The sequence below is a fragment of the Pituophis catenifer genome, unplaced genomic scaffold, assembly GCF_029215685.1.
Source record: "Pituophis catenifer annectens isolate HBS135680 unplaced genomic scaffold, rPitCat1.0.hap2 SCAF_4, whole genome shotgun sequence".
Lineage (NCBI taxonomy): Eukaryota > Metazoa > Chordata > Lepidosauria > Squamata > Colubridae > Pituophis > Pituophis catenifer.
In genome coordinates, this window is record NW_027256884.1 from 70,668,844 (window position 1) to 70,687,950 (window position 19,107).

Below are 19,107 nucleotides of genomic sequence, written 5' to 3' on the forward strand. Positions count from 1 at the left end.
GTTCTTGTCGATGTACCTCTGTAACTCATCCATCTCCTTAGGTGTCAAGAAATACATCTTTGGTTTTGGTAGTTTCAAGCCAGGGATGATTTCAATAGCACAGTCAGTAGGGTGGTGGTGGGGGTTGGGGTAGGAGATCACACTCCTGCTCACCAAATACTTCCTCTAGGTCTGCATAGACCGAGGAAAAGGAGGGGTGGGGACTTGGCTGGGGCTCAATGGGAACTGCCTCCTTCCTGCCACTGCTTGCTCTGATCTCCCCTCCTCTCTAGCCTGTTTTTCGTGGGGAGGCCTGGTCCTATGCATAATTTCCTATACCCTTCTTCCCACCAGATTCTAGGACCCCACTTATCCAACCAGGCCAGACCCAAAGTGATGGATTCGGTCATTGTTGGTACCACAATGAACCGAATCACTTCCCAGTGCTCTTGCATCTCCAGCCTCATAGGCTCCGTAACATGGGTGGCCGGGGCCCCTCCCAACTGGGAATGCCCAACAAAAATGTCTCTGGTTTCAAATCTATATGTTGTTTTATAATTTTTTCCAGCCATGTATGCATTTTTGTCCAATGTATAGATGGCGGAAAATGCCATCTATAAAACATTTTATAAAGATTTTCTTTGTATGCAGTAGACATTGTTAATTTATACTTTCTATCCCATAATTTCTGCCATTTATCTAACTCAATTAAATAGCCAAAAAATTTAGCCCATACTATCATTGTCTCGTTTACTTGTTCCTCTTCCATCTTAATACTTAACAAGTAGCTATATATTTTCTTTATTAATTTTTCATCTGCCCTGTTAATATCTGGTCTAACTCTGTTAATTATTTATACAAACCATATATTTTAACATCCTTCATATATGTAGATTGTATCTGCACATATGACCACCATGTTATCTCAATCCCTTGCTCACTCAGTTCCTGCTTAGTTTTAAATTCCCCCCTTTCATTTAAAACATCTTTATATCTGGTAACATTCTCTATATCAATAACATTTGGGTAAATCAGTTGTGGAGAGCCAGATCGGTATTTACAAATAATGTTGTTCTTTAATTTTCTCCCATATTAATAATAATATATTCCTAACATCATGTCTTTGGAAATAGCTATGTATTTTGTTTCTTCCATACCATAAAAAAGCATGCCAACTTAATTCATGTCCTTCCAAGGTCAATAGTCTTTTGTTCCTCAAGCCAATCCATTCTTTCACCCAAGTAAGTATCGAAGCCTGGTAGTACAATTCCCAATCTGGTAGCCCAAAACCACCTCTATTTTTAGAATCTTGCAACATTTTCAAACTTATCCTTGCTTTTTTCCCTTGCCAAATATATTTTAATATTGTTTTATTTAATTCTTCAAAATATTTTTTCCAGTTTTATTGGTATTGTTTGAAATAAATATAGTAATCTTGGCCTGGTGGCTCAGCAGACTTATAACATTGTGATTAACACCAGCTGTCTGCAATTACTGTAAGTTCGAATCTCACCAGGCTCAAGGTTGACTCAGCCTTCCATCCTTTCTAAGGTAGGTAAAATGAGGACCCAGATTGTGGGGGCAATAAGCTGACTTTGTATAAATATACAAAAGTATGAAGGTTATTGTTTAACGCATTGTAAGCCGCCCTGAGTCTCCGGAGAAGGGCGGCATATAAATCAAATTTTTTTAAAAAAGTTCAGATTCTTGTAGAAAGCTTTATACCCATTTGAACTGGTGGATCTTCTAATTTCCCTGGTGCTTGACATAGTATCCCTGAGAATGAATTCTCATATAATCACAAACCTGGTCTGTTCTCATCATCCAAGAGATGTTTTAAAACCCATTGCATTGTGTTGATAGGAAAAAGAGCATTAATGGGACAACTCGGCATGGCCAGCTTACTGCGGTCAGCTCATCACTGCCAAGTTGCCTTTGCCAACTCACTGCCAAATCATCGCAGGATAATTCCATAAGGGCAACTTGCCATGGGGACAACTTGCCGTGGGCAGCTGGAGGGAGGGTTGGCGGCAGGGGTGAAATGCTCCCGTTCAGACCGGATCGCCCGATCCGATAGGGATGGTGGTGGGTGCTTCGGAGAACCAGTAGCAAAAATCCCTGCCCCCCCCCCCCACCATGCCCAGCTGAGCCGCACAATCATTAGAGGCTTTTTTTTTTACTTTTAAAAGCATTTTTTCTACAATCTCTTCCGACAAAAAAATGCTTTTAAAAGTAAAAAAAAAGCCTCTGATGATCGCGTGGCTCAGCTGGGATCATCAGAGGCTTTTCAAATCATTTTTTCCTGCCACCTCTTGGCCGAAGAGGTGGTAAAAAAAATGCTTTGAAAAGTCTCTGACGATCGTCAGAGAGGCTTTTCAAAGCATTGGAAAAAATGCTTTGAAAAGTTAAAAAAAAAAAGTTGCCCCCCCAGTCACATTACCCCCCCCCACCAAGCCACGCCCACAGAACCGGTAGTAACAAATTTTACATTTCACCCCTGGTTGGCCGGCAGAGTGCAGAGTGGCAGTAGCTGAGGGCTTCCCATTTTCATATACCCCACCACCACCGCTGCTGTCGCTAAGTTCTGGGCCAAAGAGACCAGGGAAAATGGTGGTGGTGGCAGTGGTGGGGGGAGGCAGGCAGGTGGAGATAGCAGTGGCTGGGCATTTCCATTTTCATACACACCCACCACTGCCACCCTTGGCCTCTTAGACCTGGAGCTTGGTGCAGCAGCAGTGAGGAATATAAAAATGGAATGCTCCGGACTGCCACTAACTCCCTGCTGCCTGCCACCACCATCCCTGATCTCTTTGGCCCAGAGCTCTGTGTGGTGGCAGTGGTGATGGCAGCAGTGGCGGAGTGTGTGAAAATTGGATGTCTGCCACTGCCACCTCCCTGTCACACACCCCCATCCGTCAAAGCCGCCGTTGCCCCTGGCCTCTTCGGCCCAGAGCTTGGTTGCAGCAGCAGAGGTGTAAAAATGGGAATCCTCCCCAGCCACTGTCACTGCTCTGCATTCTGCCCACCTGCTTGCTTGCCCACCCCCTAGCTGTCCCTCTGGCCACCCTATGGTGAGTTGTCCTCATGATGAAATAGCTGTGTGGAGTTTTCTTGTGGTGACCTGGCAGTGCTGAATTGGCAGTGATGAGTTGGCTGTGCCAAGTTATCCTAGATTAGGGGTGTCAAACTTGATCCCGTCATGGGCCACGTTGGGATTTTGTTTGCTTTGGGGGGCTGGGGTGGGTGTGGCCTGGCCATTGTGGCTGACTGAGTGGTTGTGGCCAGGCCTGGGGTGGCAGGGGATGGTCTCTTGCCATCTTCAGGATGGCCCGTGGGCCAACTCCGCGGCCCATAACGGGACAGATCCAGGCCGTGTGCACCCCTGTCCTAGACTCAAGAAAGAGATGCAAGTATTTGAACCTTGGTTTTTTATAACCTGGGATTATATGTCATAGACAACAGTTGGAATTATGTCATAATAGCTTCATTAATATAGAAGTTTTATAGAATAAACTATTTTTTATAGAATAAACTATTTTTGAGAAGTTCTTGTATCCTTGAATGCCTGTTTATCTGTTTATAATAAGAGAACCTTATACAGTTATATCATTTTCTTACAAAAGAACACACATATTCAGAGATTGGAACGTCTGGACCGTGCTTGCTTTGGTTGGGTTCGTCAGTCAGAATGTTGACAATTCCATTAAATTACATACAGTATGCTTACAGTCATCATAAACTGCTTTTATTGCATTCAGCAACCAACATTGTTCCATATTCATGCAAAATATTACAAAATATTAATAATTCATAAGGACTCATATTATCATTTACTATTATAGTAATACTATACTATTATACACTTTTCATAAACCAGTACATGCAGTAAACTTTCTCACACATATACAGTATGTTTCTCAATAACCTTCTGAAGAACATAAAAATTGTTTGCATATCTGTTGCCCAATTCAAGGTTTCATTGTACATACTTCACACCTAAGGTAAAAAAATGGCTCCAACATCCAGTCACTTAGTTTTAGTTTTACATGACATTGTAATTGATCCTGGTCCCTTTCTTGCCCAGCAGGGACTGGATTATTCTAGACAGGGCCACTGTTTCCCCCTGAAAATAAGACCTAACCAGAAAATAAGTCCTAGCCTGATTATTATTATATTATTTTATAGCATTTATAGCAAAAAGCTGCTAATATAAGCCCTACCCCAAAAATAAGCCCCAATTAAGGTCGTCATCAGCTGGGGTGTGTGGGGGTGGGCATGGCCAGCACCAGAGGCAGTGAGGACATGGTGACTGATGGTGTCCAGCAGTAGCCACAGCCCGTGCAGTGCAGGTGAGTTGATTACCTATCCAAGCAGCAGGCGGAGGCAGAGGCGTGGGGGGAAGGCAGGTGATCCGAATACACTGCATAGGCCACAAGAAAGCCGAGAGATGAGACAGGGTGGGTGGGTGTCTGCAGGAGGCCCGTCTTTGCCCACCAACTCTTGGCTTTCCCATGGCCTGTGCAGGGCATCTAGATCACGTGCCTCTCCAAAGCACTTCTGCCTTCATCTTCTGCTTGGACAGGTAATCAATTCATCTGCTCTACGTGGGCTGTGTAGCTCCACAGTGCGCTGACCAAGGGGATGACGGACTGCAGCTGTTGCCAGACACAGTCAGCCCCTGCACGCTTGCCACTTCTTGTGCGTGCACTGGGGATGGGGTGCCCAGCCGAGCTGATCAACCTGATATCGTGTTTCCTCGAAAATAAACCCTAATGCATCTTTTGGAGCCCAAAATAATATAACACTGAGTCTTATTTTTGGGGAAACATGGTATATTAGGCACAATAAGAGTGGAGAAATATTAATATTTTGTCATCCTTATTGCCACAAAGTAGTCTTAATATGAGTCCTTACCCATATTCTGTCAGACCTGCTCAAATCTTCCTTTCAACAGGAATGCTTCAGGAATGTCTTCTGGTGCTTCATTTCCTGTGGTTCTCCAAGTAAACCAGGTACATCCCAGGATGAGTGCATAAGAGAGACTGAATAGAAGTAGTCCAACTGCTCATATTAGGCAGCAAAAAAAGGTCTACTTAAGGCTGGTCCCCACAGGACCAGCCTTAAGTAGTACACCCCACAGGTCATCAAAAAAATAAATAAATCTGACATTCCTCTGGAGCCCCAGGTGGCCTGTCGATCACCTTGGTTTGGCTGATCTAACAAGTCGTATAAGTCTGCAATGTCTCAGTAATATTGAGTTAGAAGGCAAACAGAAACTGAAGTGTTCATGGTAACAGACTGATGTTAATGTCCTCCATAACCAGGTCATGTTAGAACTGCCCCAGGACAAAACCAGATCTATTGTGCTATCATCAATGACCTGAGATAGGTCCATGGTTGTTATGGGGAAGATAAACTGAGCCACCTGAGCCACGCCGGACTTGATGCCATCAGGCAGCAAATTAAAATCTCTGAGCAGTCACAGCTTTGGGGACTGTACTATCAGCCTAATAGAATCTAGCAGTTCAGAAAAAAATTACACAGTCATAAGCTCCATTAACAATCGGCCCTCCAATTGCTATGATGCTTTTCAATAGTTCAAATAGTAGCAAAGAGACTCAATAGTCAGTTCCACAAAAGTGATTTTTAAAATGTAGGTATCAGGGGTGGGTTCTAAATTTTTTTACTACCAGTTCTGTGGGCGTGGCTTATTTTGTGGGCGTGACTTGATGGGCATGTGACTGGGTAGGCATGGCCAACTCAATGTCACTCATGTCAATGGGTGCCTCACCTGGCCCCTCCCCTCCCAGCCATTCCTTGTCACACCCAGCCTCAATGTATCTATAGTTCTGTAAAAATGTTGTTCACCTTTTTTCAGCTTTATTATCTACATACTATAGATGCACTTTCATGGACCACTGAAAGGAGGAAATGGCTCACATGCTTTGCCCAAGAGTGTGATAGACAACAGGCTTTTAAGGGGCTGCCAGAAAGAATGGGGGGGGGGCAATGTATTTTCCAAAGCACCAGAAGGCAAAACAAGAAGCAATGGATGGAAACTGAACAAAGAGAGAAGCAACCTAAAACTAAGGAGAAACTTCCTGACAGTGTGAACCAATATAGGTGCAGAAATATTTCAGTCATAATTTCACATATAAAATAGCCATTCATGTAATACAACCTGAATATTATTCAAAACAGTCATTAGTATTATGGCTGATGTTTGACAGCAAGCCTAAAAGTCAAAGATTACAAGAGTGCTTCTTTCTCTGTATGTATATAAAACATCACATACTAGGAATAGCATATTAAAATGGACTTACACAGTGGTGAGTTTTAAAATTTTTTTTACTACTGGTTCTGTCGGTGTGGCTTGGTGGGCGTGGCATGGCTTGGTGGGCATGACAGGGGAAGGATACTGCAAAATCCCCATTCCCTCCCCACCCCGCTAACTTCATGGGAAGGAATCAAACTCCCCTTTCTTCATTTCCCCAAATAAAATATAACTCATAAGAAAAGGCTCCCAGAAAAGCAAGGAAAAATCAAGCTGCTAACAAGGAACCTGCCTGATACTCATTCCACATTCCTGCCAGCTGCATAAAGAAAACTTTGTAAGAAGAAAACAGCTACCTGTGCTTAGAGATAATAGAAGGTGGAAGCCGGAAGTTCGGCTCCATTTACAAGCAGGCAGAAAACTCATTCAAGACAGAATATTTCACAATGGAAATCACCCAAACCTTTTTAGAAACACAAAGCCCATGTTGCACAAACCCCAAAACTTCAAAAACATAGAACCATATAAGAATCCCTCCTCTTATCCAGTTTGTTGTTCAGCTGACCCAGAAACGAACTGCTGAATGTTACTTCGCTTCTGCAAGTAAAAACCTCCTTCCAGCAGTTGCTTCTTGGCTTGTCAATTTAAAGCGACAGCGTCTTCCCCCCCCCTTCTTCTTTGCCAAGTGATCTCCTGGCTGAAAAGCAAGTCCTGATTTTTTCCTTCTAGCCGATCCATTGGGAGGCTTCTTGGCTTCTCAATTTAAAGCGACGGTGTCTTGTTTTTTTCTTCTCTTCTTTGTCAAGTGAGCCCTGATTTTTTCCTTCTAACCAATCAGCTGGGACTCGGGAGGCAGCAAATAGATTGGGGGCGGGGCCAGGCAGAGTTTGTATTTGCCGGTTCTCCGAACTACTCAAAATTTCCACTACTGATTCGCAAGAACCGGGGAGAACCAGTAGCAACCCACCACTGGTAGATATTATAATTTGTTGCTTGCTTGTTTGTTTATTAATTAATTTTCTGTGTCACCCATCTCCCCTATAAGGTGACTCCCTTCTATTCATCGTCAGATGTGTACTTAGTAAAGAATTTTATTTAATTAATATTTTGATTCATCTGATATAAAAGGGATATATGGAAACAGTATCTCTGGGCATGTACATATGGTATTTCAGTATTTGAAGACTGCACCTTCTGCAAATTATTTGTGAGTCTTTGGTTTTAATCAAAGGAATATTTCCAAATAAACATTGATTGATCTGGCACAAAGTGCAATATGGAAAGAAAAGTTCTGGTTCCCTGCTTCCTTGATTTTCCCCCGTTTTCATCTCCCACCCTTGGACACAGAGATTACCTGGAATCATAAGATTAATTTTAAAAGCTTGATAACTCTAAAAAACACTTAGATACCTTTATTAGAAAACTAATATTACTTTATTGTATATACATACATACAGTGGTGGGATTCAAATAATTTAACTACTGGTTCTCTGCCCTAATGACCATTTTAAGTATAAAAAAACAATATATCGAAAGGGTTAGGGCCTGAATATTTTTTTGACCACCCTAGAACTTCGAAGCAGATTCCCGTATGTGGATCAGTTGGCTTTCTTTCTCACTGATTTCCAGGTACAAAGTTTTTCTTTTGTTTTGCTTTTCAAAATTTGTCACTGCTTTGTGAGTTTCTTCTATTTTCCTGGCTGGTTCTTTGGGCTCCATTTGATATGATGACAACCTGCATGCCTTTTTTTGGATTGGAGCTGAACTAGTAGAGCTCCTAGTTTAAATTCATTAATTTGGAACCTGCAATGAAATCAAAATATGTCTACAAGTGTTGCTAACTAGGCCAGAAGTGCATTTTGCCAATGGAACAGGTGCACTGGAATTTCTCTAACAAAGAGATGGAGAACCTGCTTTACTCCAAGTGCTTTGGATTATAATTCTCAGAATTCTCAGTTGCTCACATTGGCTAGAGTTAATGGGATTTGTTGTACAAAATATGAAGGAGTGCAATATGCTTTATGTGCATTCCACAAATCATACTACCTTCCATGCATTGCTTGAGTCGACAAATAATTCAGAGCCATCCCTAGGATTACAAAACCAATTCCCGAAAAGGAATTAGGAACCCATAGGATTTTATAGAAAACATCCTGATTGGCAGAAGCTATCCCTCAACCCATATGAGAGGAATTGCAATCAGAGATGAAATGAAGACAATTAGAAATATACAAACTGAGCCCTAGATAAAACACACGAATCAGAATTCATGAGTTGCTTTTAAGGACACTGTTTTATTCATTCTCTTATGTTCAGAAGAATTTTAAAATGCTTCACTGACAGCTCTATAATTCCCAATGATTTGAGTAAAGGTCAACTCTTTCTCCTCTGCCTTGGATTTGGACTCTACTTTTCTAGTAGAATGTAGTTGGAGTGCAGGAGCTCTTTCCCAGAGAGCCAAAAGACAGAGGAGCTTGAAATGTCTGATGGGCAGGAAGAGAGCCAGGTTGGACTCTCCTTAGCAATTCACAGTCTATTTTTAGTTATTGCAGATAATTGCTTTAGTCTGGTAAGATGTTTGTTTGTAAGTAAATAACAATAAAGGAACTACTCTTGATTCTTCGGGCCTGACATTTTTAAAAATCCATTGTTCAATCAGACAAACTTCATTAGTATCTTCATACTAATGTTATGATAATTGCAGTGCCAAACAATTCCACAATTTTCAGTCCAGTTCTAGGAAAATAAAAAAGAAGGTAGGTTGGATTCTTTTACTCAAAACCCAGAAATGCAATCTTGACCCAATCTTGAAAGGTAACTGCAACTGCAGTCTTTCACATGGAGATGTTTTAATGAAAAGTTCCCTTATTAAATCACTGAAGCCAAAGCTCGCTCTATAAAATTGAATATACAGGGGAAAGAGACATAGAAAACCACATAAAATTGGTTTAATACAAAATTCTAAATAATCAGTAAAACCAGTCTAGCAACATTAATCATTGCTTCACTGAATAAATTCATTGCTGGATAGACTATAGATACACAAGCCCTTCTTACTCTTTTTTCTAAAATAACTAAAAGCCAGTCTCTTCAGTAGAAACGTGAAACGTGAAAGAGCCACGTGAAAACATGGCTCTTCCGCCAATTAAACTGATCCGTTTGGGGGTACACTGGTATAATTTTAAATCGTTTTTTAATTGGGTTACTGATTTCAATTTGGTATTGTATTGTGATTTGTATTGAAGTTGTCATTTTGTAAGCCGCCTTGAGTCCCTAGGGAGAAAGGCGGCATATAAATCGCAATAAATAAATAAATAAATAAATAAATAAATAAATAAATAAATAAATAAACGGACAATTGCTTTGCAGGGTTTAACTTGCTGGGATCCAAATGCTTCCTCGGTGGCTGCGGTTGGATGTTTTCGATTGCAGATGTAAAAGCCCAGGTGGTTGGAGAGCGCTGCAACTGCAATGGGTGTCCCTCTTGCTCCTGGGAGCGGTGCTGGGGGCCTCATGGGGGGGGGCTGCTATGGTGAGTTCTTGGGAGGACTTGCCACCTGGAGGGGAGGAAGCAGAAACAGGAGAGGGAGCTGTGTCCTGGGCTGGATCTCTCCCCCTCTAAGCAACTTTCCCACAAGGGAAAGTCTGCCTTCCCTCGCAGCGCTTCACCGAGCTTCATTTAAGAGCTTTTGGTGTTTCCTTTGTAATCAATTCTCATTTGTATTTCTGGAAACAGTGAAATAGAGAGCAGGAAAATATTTTGGCAGCGGAAACACATGTTTGACTTATGCCTTCTTCTGGAAGTGGTCTACTTTTCATTTGCAAGGGGCTGGGAACAGGGATAGCAGCGGAAGCGGAGAAGAAGTTGTGGCAGGAGAGGGGAGGGGGCAGACCAGGACAGAATGGGACAGCTTGGCACGGCTAGTGGGGGCGGATAGTTGGGGAGTTGCCTTGTCCATCTGGCTGGGCGAGACGAGGGGGCAGCGGGGGCAAAGAGGAAGGCGGGCGGTAGCTTCACCTTCCCTCCCATCCGGTTCTTCTTCATTGCGGCGGGCGGGTGTTTCTGCCCTGCTGGGTATTGAGTGTGCCAATTGCGAGAGCAACTCGGAGTGGGCGCTAGGGCAACCGAGGGTGTGCAGAGCGCCAGGTGCGGCGATGGTGGTGGCCGCGACTCCTTTCTCTGCCTTGGAGGAGCCGGAGTCTAAACTCCGCAGCCCCTACGGAGAAGTTGGACGAAGAGCTTGCCTAACTGGACGGGCGAGGCAATGGCGGTGGCAGACTTTTCGCCTCCGCCACATGCTTGCGCCCCCTTCGCCCCAGCTCTCCAGCCACTGCCCCTTGACAGCCGGCATTCAGACTCAGCTGAACCTCTGCTGGCGTTTCTCTGATGCTGAGGGACCCCTAGCTCTGCAACTCCGTCCCCCCCCCCACAACCTCCGTCGCCGGTGATTCGCAGAGGCTCCATTGTACTCGACCGATTCACCCCAAGCACAAGTTGCCAATCGGGTCTCCGAGTTGTGGGTCTCTTCCGAGGCCTGGAGGCTCCGGCTGGTGGTGATGGCAGGCAGGGCAGCATCAGCAGTGGGATTCTCGGCCCAGGAAGTGAAGGCCTGGGGGTGGGGGCTACGTTGGCAGGCAGCGGCATTCTGTCTCTGTGTTCTTTTGCTTAGCTTCTCTCTTCCTTAGGGGTTCTGTATTAATGTGGGGGGCTTTTCCTTTGGGGAAGTTGTGTCTTTTCTTACACAGTCAAGTAGAATTCTTCCATTCTGTGCCAGCTCCATCCTCATGCTTCGCGATTGTCTTTTTGGTGACACAGAAATCATTCTTCAAACTTTTCATTTCAGTCTTTTTTCTTTTTTTTTGAAAAAAAAGGGGGGGAGCGGGGGGGGGAAGCATCAGCTCCCCAAATTCTGCGAGTGGCATTTTCACTCTGGGATCGAAGGCAGCCAGGTTAGAAGGAAGGTGTATTCCCAACCCACAATGAGAGATTATGCAAATCCTGCAGGAATGGCTAATTAATCACCGGGTGGGGTGTGAGCGGAATCTAGTTGATCTCTGCTTTTGCTTCTAACTCCACACTTGTTCGGAGAGTAAGCGCGACATCACAGAGGCTCCTAGTGCTTGAAAACCTGGAGGGTGATTAGCTAAAATAACGGGCTGCTTCTGCCCATCTTACTCCTCCTCCTCTATCATTCCTATATAGACATGAGGCGGCCGGGGTGGGGGTGGGGGGAGAGGCAGAGAAAAAAAGCATGGCTAGGCAAGGTGAAAGAAAACAGCCGCAGCAGCTGTTAGACTGGTGATTAAGTAATTCTCCTGGCCTTTTCTTTCCCCTCTCGCTTCTTCTTGTGTCTCGGTTTGGTTTCCGTCACTCCGCTCTTGGACTTTTGGAGAGGTCCCCCCTCCCCCCCCCCGAAATGGATGTGTTCTCATCCAAGAAGTGAAACGTCTTCAAAGAAAAACCATAAAGTCCAGTTGCCTCTTGAAAAAGCATCTTTGGGACATAGAGGTGATACTGTTCTCCAAACCAAAATGCATCCTGCATTCAGGTGAACACAGATCCTGTCCAGCTCAGGAAAAAAGAGCTCCAAATTTAAGGATACTTAGCATTTTCTCAGATGTTCATTTGTGTGCAAGTGTGGGGAGTCTGCATTCCCATCACCTGTGACACCTTGTGAAATAGTTATTGGTCCCATTTTATAGATAGGAAATTGAAGCTGGGAGAGAGACCATCCTGTCTGAAATGTAAAACTAAATCAGTTCTTCCTTGAGGATATAGTATTTATTTGAATATTTCCACTGAAGACATAGTATTTAAAATAATCCTATTTACCCCCCCACACACATAGATTCCTTCTCAATATTTATGGATTATTACCTGTGACCTAAGATAGCATCTCCTGAATGTATCAGTTTCAATCTAGACATTTAACTCAGATTCCAAATACACATGAAAATGCTTAGCCAGAGCACTTCTTGGCAGCCTGCTTTCAAAGTGGGACCATGGCTGCTTTTCCATTGCTGGGCTTTCCTCCTGCGTTCCTGCTATGGACACTGATGCTGCCGCCTTGCTGCACAAAGGAAAGGAACTTTTGGGCAGCTGTATACCTTGCTTGCACTTTTCCTTTGGCAATTCCTTCGCTTTGTGGAGAGAGGGAACGAGCGTGGAATTCGACTGCCTGAGCCAAAGTTGTCCACGGGATCTTGAGACAGGTCATTTTCTCAAAAGAGGGAGAGCCTCAGGAGGGGAGGGGCGAGGCGGGGCCAGGCAAGGGAGGCAAGATGGGACTAGGCCGAGGCAATTCAGCACATAAAATTAACAAGCGGTTCTAGAGAACCGGTGCAAACTGGCTGAATCCCACCATTGCATACATAGTAAGATTTTTGGCCAAATAAACATGCATTGGATTGCTTGTTAGCTATCTTAAATTTCTATAAATTTAAGGTATAAAACATAATATCAAATTATAATATTTATTTTTCTGTCAGTTTGGTTTTGTTCATCTGTCTCTACCTGTCTCTACAACTCTTCTGTATTTGTATCAATTATATATCTATTATGAGAAATAAATTGTTGAAAGATTTTTAATCAATTATATAAAAACTAGTGTTTTAAAGCAGAGCTAGGTACCTGTTATTGGGGTATTATTTCTTGCAATCATATATAAAAATAAAATCTGATACGCTGTGTTAAGATTGAGAAACTGAGGTTGCAATGCCATGACTTTTTAATTATTTTTTTCTTGCTTCTCATAATCAGATATTTTAGAAACCAATGTAAAACATTAATGCCTCCAATCAAGCCAGAGCTGCCTCCCCCCTTCCCCCAGCATCTGCAATCTCATGTCTCTGTGAATTCATATTTTGAAATGTCATGATTTCATGGATTCTTCTGTGCTTGAGTGGCCCTTAGTTTTTAAGATTAAAAATTTAGAGTGAAAAAATTACATTTAAATGAAATTGTTGTGTAGCATTACACAAATGAAAACATACTTTTAATTTTTATTTTCAAGACAAGAGCATATTTAGCATTTGTAATTACGGACTATCTTGTCATCCAGGTTTCTGGCTGATGGTTCAGTGTTCTATAAAGTATAATTCTAAATGCAATCATTTGTAATTATCATCATGCTTTTGTTATGATTTGTGGATTGCAAGCATAGTTGGATATGAATTATTACTGCCCTTGGGTGTATCTATTATCTGCTGGTATTAGGTTTTTCAGTGCTGTAGTATTTTATTTAATCTTTTAATCTTGTGAGTGTTCAAATATCATTGCAGTATAAAATATTTTCAATATATATTCTGTATCTGAAAAATATGGACAGCATTTTTGTATTATTTATTTAAAAGATGTATGAACTTCTTTTTAGGATAAACTTTCCATAGTTGGTATACAACAGAAACTAACTAGAAAAAAATAATAGTACAAATAATAATGAACACTGACAAAATCAAAATAGTCACAAGAAAACTACTGTGTATTCAGTAGTTTAGCAGAATCCTCATCCAGTTATAGGCTAAGGTAAATAAATAAGAATAAAAAACAGGATTGACAAGAACCTGAAACAAGTTTATATCAGTGGTGGGATTCAAGTAATTTAACAACCGGTTCTTCCTAATGACCGGCTGGGTGGGCATGGCTGGATGGGGTAATGTGACTGAGTGGACGTGGCCTACTCAACATCACTCAGGGCAAGGCCTGCCACCCGTCGCCACCTCATTGCCTGCCTGCTGACAAACAATGGATCAGCTGCTGCAGAGACAGGGTGATTTCCTAGGTACCATTCCAAGCTTCTCTCCCCTTGGGCTGACAAAATAAACCTCACTGCTTCCCCTCACCGTTGCCTGCCAAGCCTGCCTGGTACATCCTGGCAAAAGGAGGCTAGGGGGAAAAAAAGAGAAGGGCCAACGGAAACACCCCCTTTCCACCTCCATTGGGCTGTCTGCACTGCGCTGGACTGGGATGAGGAGGTGGGGGAAAAAAACAAAAAGCCCATTCGGTCTGCACTCACCAGCACGATGGCGAATCTCTCTTCCAGATCACCTGGTTCGGGCATTGGGAGCTTGAGGGGAAGATTGTGCACTCTGAAGTCCATCTGTGAGAGTCCATGCTCTCCATGCTCCCCACATTGTCCATGGTGACGGCCTTCCTCAAGGAAAGGGAGTGGGGGAGATAGGTCCACCTCTCTGCCCGGGTTTCTCCTGCCAGATTTCAAGCTCCAAACCATTGCTGCTCCTCCATGAAGCTCCGTGTGCTGCAGCTGAGTTGTTCCCTGCAGCTGAGTTGTTTGGCCATGGCAGGCCAGTGTCTCTGGGGCAGAGAACAGCTGCACCAACAAAGGCGGAAGTAGCTGCACCAATAAAGGCACTCATCACTTCCCGCCTGGACTACTGCAATGCTGTCTACATGGGGCTCCCCTTGGGGTGCACCCGGAGGCTCCAGCTGGTCCAGAATGCGGCCGCGTGGGGGATTATGGGAGGGATGGGGCGCTCCCATGTGACACCTCTCCTGCGCGAGCTGCACTGGCTTCCGGTGGTCTTCCGGGTGCACTTCAAGGTATTGGTGACCACCTTTAAAGCGCTACATGGCTTAGGGCCGGGGTATCTACGAGACTGCTTTCTGCCGCCAATAGCCTCCCACCGGCCAGTACGCTCGCACAGAGAGGGCCTTCTCAGGGTGCCATCGGCCAGACAATGTCGGCTGGTGACCCCCAGGGGGAGAGCCTTCTCTGTGGTGGCACCTGCCCTCTGGAACGACCTACCCCCAGAGATACACACAATACCAGACCTCTGGAGTTTTCGTCGGGCCCTGAAAACTAATTTATTTCATCTACCCGGGCTGGCTTGATCCCATCCTTTTGGTTTTAATTTGGAATTGGTTTTAACTGGATTGTTTTAAATTGTGGGCCGAAATTATTTAATATCTTTTAAACTGTTTTTAAATTTTATATGCTATGTTTTATCTTGGCTGTTCACCGCCCTGAGTCCTGTTGGAGAAGGGCGGTATAAAAATCAAATAAATAAAAAATAAATAATAAAATAAAGGCTGGAAGTAGCTGCCAGGGGTGGGTTTCACTTACCTTTGTTACTGGTTTGCTCGTGCATGCGCCACTTCTGCGCATGCGCAGATCATATTTGGGTTTGGGTGAACCAGTAGCAACCCACCACTGGTAGTCGCCCACCATTTCCTGCTGCAAAAAACTTACAGCTCTGAGCCCGAAGCGGTGGGAGGCAAGGGCTGCTTTGAGCGCAAATGTACTGCGATGAAGGCAGAATGCTGTTGCTGCACAAAGGCTCACCAGGCAGGGAACTGGGCTGTGTGGGATGCAGTGGAGAATGACAAAGGAAGGCTCACCAGGCAGGCAGTGTGATGACCCAGGGCACGGCACAGAGATAACACAAAGAGCTGGCAGTTCAAACAGCCCCTTTATTGCTCCAAATTTCCCCAAACACTCCCATGTTTCTGGCAAGTCCCAGAACAGAATGGTAACAAACCCCCAGGCAAACCTCAAGCAGCCTCTGGCTGCAATTAGTCCAGCCCAGCGCTGTCTGCACCAAGGCTGCACAGCAATAAATCCAAATTTATTTGGCAAATCAAGGGCAAATCAAGGAGTTCAGGAAGCAAAAGATCCAGGTAATTAGTCCAGAATGCCAGAAGGAATGCAAGGACTCTTGGAAAGTTCAAACATCAGCACGCAACACTTCAGGAACTCAGAGTTTGTTCCCAACAAAGGCCCCTCCCCCCAGCAACTCCTTAAGTCTCATTCCCCAGGTATGCCTTGTGAAGATGGGTGGGGCATGCTTCTCCCAAGTAGCCTGCTCAGTCTGCGCTGTTCACGCCTTCTCTGTCTACTCTCTGAGCCCTTGGATCAGGAGGGGGTGGTCCTTGCTCCTTGCTCAATCTCTGTCTCATGTTCATCCTGCCTCTGTTCCTCCCTGCCCACAATCTGTCTTAATCCCTTCCCCATTTTCTTCTGAAGACAGTGAAGCCACCCCGTCAATCTCTGTCAGCTCAGGTTCCAGCTCATCTTCCCCTACAGATTCAGGCCATGACGGGGGCATGACAGGCAGAGAGCTGGGCTGCATGGGAGGCAGTGGAGATCCGGGCAGGGAGCTGGGCCGTATGGGAGGTAGCTGGGCAAGGAGCAGAGATCGACGAAGGAAGGCTCATCAGGCAGGGAGCTGGATCGTGTGGGAGGCTGTGGCAAAGGCAGGCAACTGAGCCGGGCCGTCGGGGCTGAATGGTGGGAGAGGTGAGATAAGTAGTGGCTGGGACTCCTGGGATGGGTGGGGTGGAGCAGGGTGGGGTGGGGTAGGGCAGGCTAGCCAATAGTGGGGTTAGCCAGTTCGCCAAACTGCACAAAAAGTTAACAATCGGTTTGCCTGAACTGGTGCGAACCAGCTGAATCCTACCTTTGGTTTACACAGAGGAAAAGGTTGTACAACCAAGGAGGCTCTATCCCTCAGGACCACAATCTGATAGATAGGCACATGAGTAAGATTTGGTGGACATGGGTGAAGATAGATCTTCCACAAAATCTATATTAGTGTTTCTCTGAGGTATCTGTATAATGGCTGAACCTCTCATACTGTACTTAGCAGAGGTGGTTCATAAAATTGTCTTTTCTAAAACAGAGAAAACCATGGATAGTAAACAAATGATTAACAAATTCAGGTATAATAAGTCCATAAGGGTAAAGTTTCCTTTTTTCAATGATGCTATATCTTTTAGCTAATGTTAATTAAATGTTTCTAGTCTTATCTTGCAAAAAAATATTTCACCTTGTAAAAAAGGAGTAAGCATTTTCTGTATCAATTCTCTATGGAGATGTTATCAGTTACCACTTTATGAGTGTTAACAGACAAGATATCCTGCTTAACTAAATTTGTCATAACATGGAGTTTTCATTAAATCTGAGCAAAATGTACAACAGTTCTTCAAGATTTTCTCTCTATTTAAAGCAAAACAATAAACCTAGGAGCTGTAGCATGGGTCTACATCAGAAAGGAATTATGTATGCAAATATGATGACTGTGGAAACAACATGGAGAACTGATGGGTGCAGGGGTAAAATACTATCGTTTCGGACCTGTTCGGGAGAACTGGTAGTGGAGATTGGGGCTGGTTCACCGAACCAGTAGCAATCGCTGGCTGGCCATGCCCCCAAACCGGTCCGCAGCCCGCAGTCCTGCCATGCTTCCCTGCCTTCCACGCAGACTTCCTGGCATCCCCATGGCTAGCTTGCGAAGACAGGCAAGCGGAAGGCCACGTGGAAGGCAGGCAAGCATGACAGGGCTGTGGGGAAGGGAGCTAGCAGCCTACTCCCTTCCCCGCAGCCCTGCCATGCTTGCCTGCCTTTCATGCTGCCTTCCCGGCGGTCCCCCACCCCGGCTTGCCTTCCGAGATCCATCCTGGCCAGTGGGTGGGTGGGTGGACCCTGGTGGAAACACAAATGCTGAGCTGGGGCTGAGAGGAGTGGTGGTGGTGCTCTGGGAGGGCAAGCAGACATCCCTGGGCTGCTGCACATGCACCTGCCCCATTTCTGCAAAGGCAGAGCCCCCCTGAAAAGTGATTTAAAGAGGGGAGGGGGATGCTTCAGAAAAGGCCACCTTCCACCTTGGCCCATGTGCCTCCCATGCCAGCTCTGTGAGGCTTGGGGCTCCAAAGCAGCTCACTGGATTTCTCCGGGAACTTGGCCTGCAGAGTCTGGCGCTCCGGGGAAGGAGGCTCAGCAGTGGCACCACTTCCCAATGACGAAGAAGCATAGTGAGAGGGGCAGAAGCCAGCAGCAGCTGGCAGGGCAGCAGCCCCCCATGTGGGGAGAGGGCCAGGCCCGACTGTGCTACCGCATAGCCCGTGGTGCTTTCACTTCAGCCTGGGCAGTAGCACTTACCCAGGCGGGCCAGCGCGACTAGCCCTTCATCTTCCCGAAGGGAAGTTGCGCGGCTGGCCGGAGCAGAATATGGCGCAGGTGGAGAGGCATATGCAGCTTCCGCCGAGGCTGCTTTAGCCGAGCGATCGCCGCACCTCTGCAGCAACAGGCTCTTGGGGCCACCTTGCCCCCCTTTACCACCTCCATGCGCTGCGCGTGGAAGGGGCTGCTGCTGCCACTCTCGCCACCCTCCCTCCCCGCCTGACTGCAGACATCTGCCTGCCTGAAGCAACCTCCTGAAGCAATCCCACTGCCGTTTGCTTTCGTTTCACGGCGGGAAAAGGAAGAAAGTGAAAGGCAGCGGTGTGGCGGTGCTCTGGGAAGGCAAGCGGGCTGCAGACATCCCGAGGCTGCTGCACATGCGTGTGCCATGCCACCGCGTTTTGCAAGAGAAGGCTCCAGGGTCGCTTGGGCAGTCAAACCAGATGGGCAGAGGGAAATTCAAAGTGTTGGGGGCTTCAGAAGGGCAGAATGTGCAGCTCTTGGCTCTAACAGTGAGTGATGTCAAGTTGGCCACACCTACTTGGTCACATGACCACCAAGCCACGCCCACCAAGCCATGCCCACAGAACCAGTAGCGAAAAGTTTTAGATTTCACCACTGGTTGGGTGGATTAGATGAGAGCAGTTCAGCCAGAGGAGCAGTTGTCTTTAGCTCTATAGTTGAGCAAGGGACTGGGGATAAGTCAAGATTCATATCTGACTTGAAACAATGGAATCAAATTGGAATTTGGTGCCATAGAAATAATTTTTATTATCTAATGGGTTCTAAAGAGCCAGTCTTACTTGATTAGAATAAACAATGCAATCCAGAGGACCATAATGGCCATATATTTCAATTGCTCTACTATATTCACATAATATTCTAACATTTCGTTTGTATGAATGCATATATTTTACGACCATTTATCATAGAACA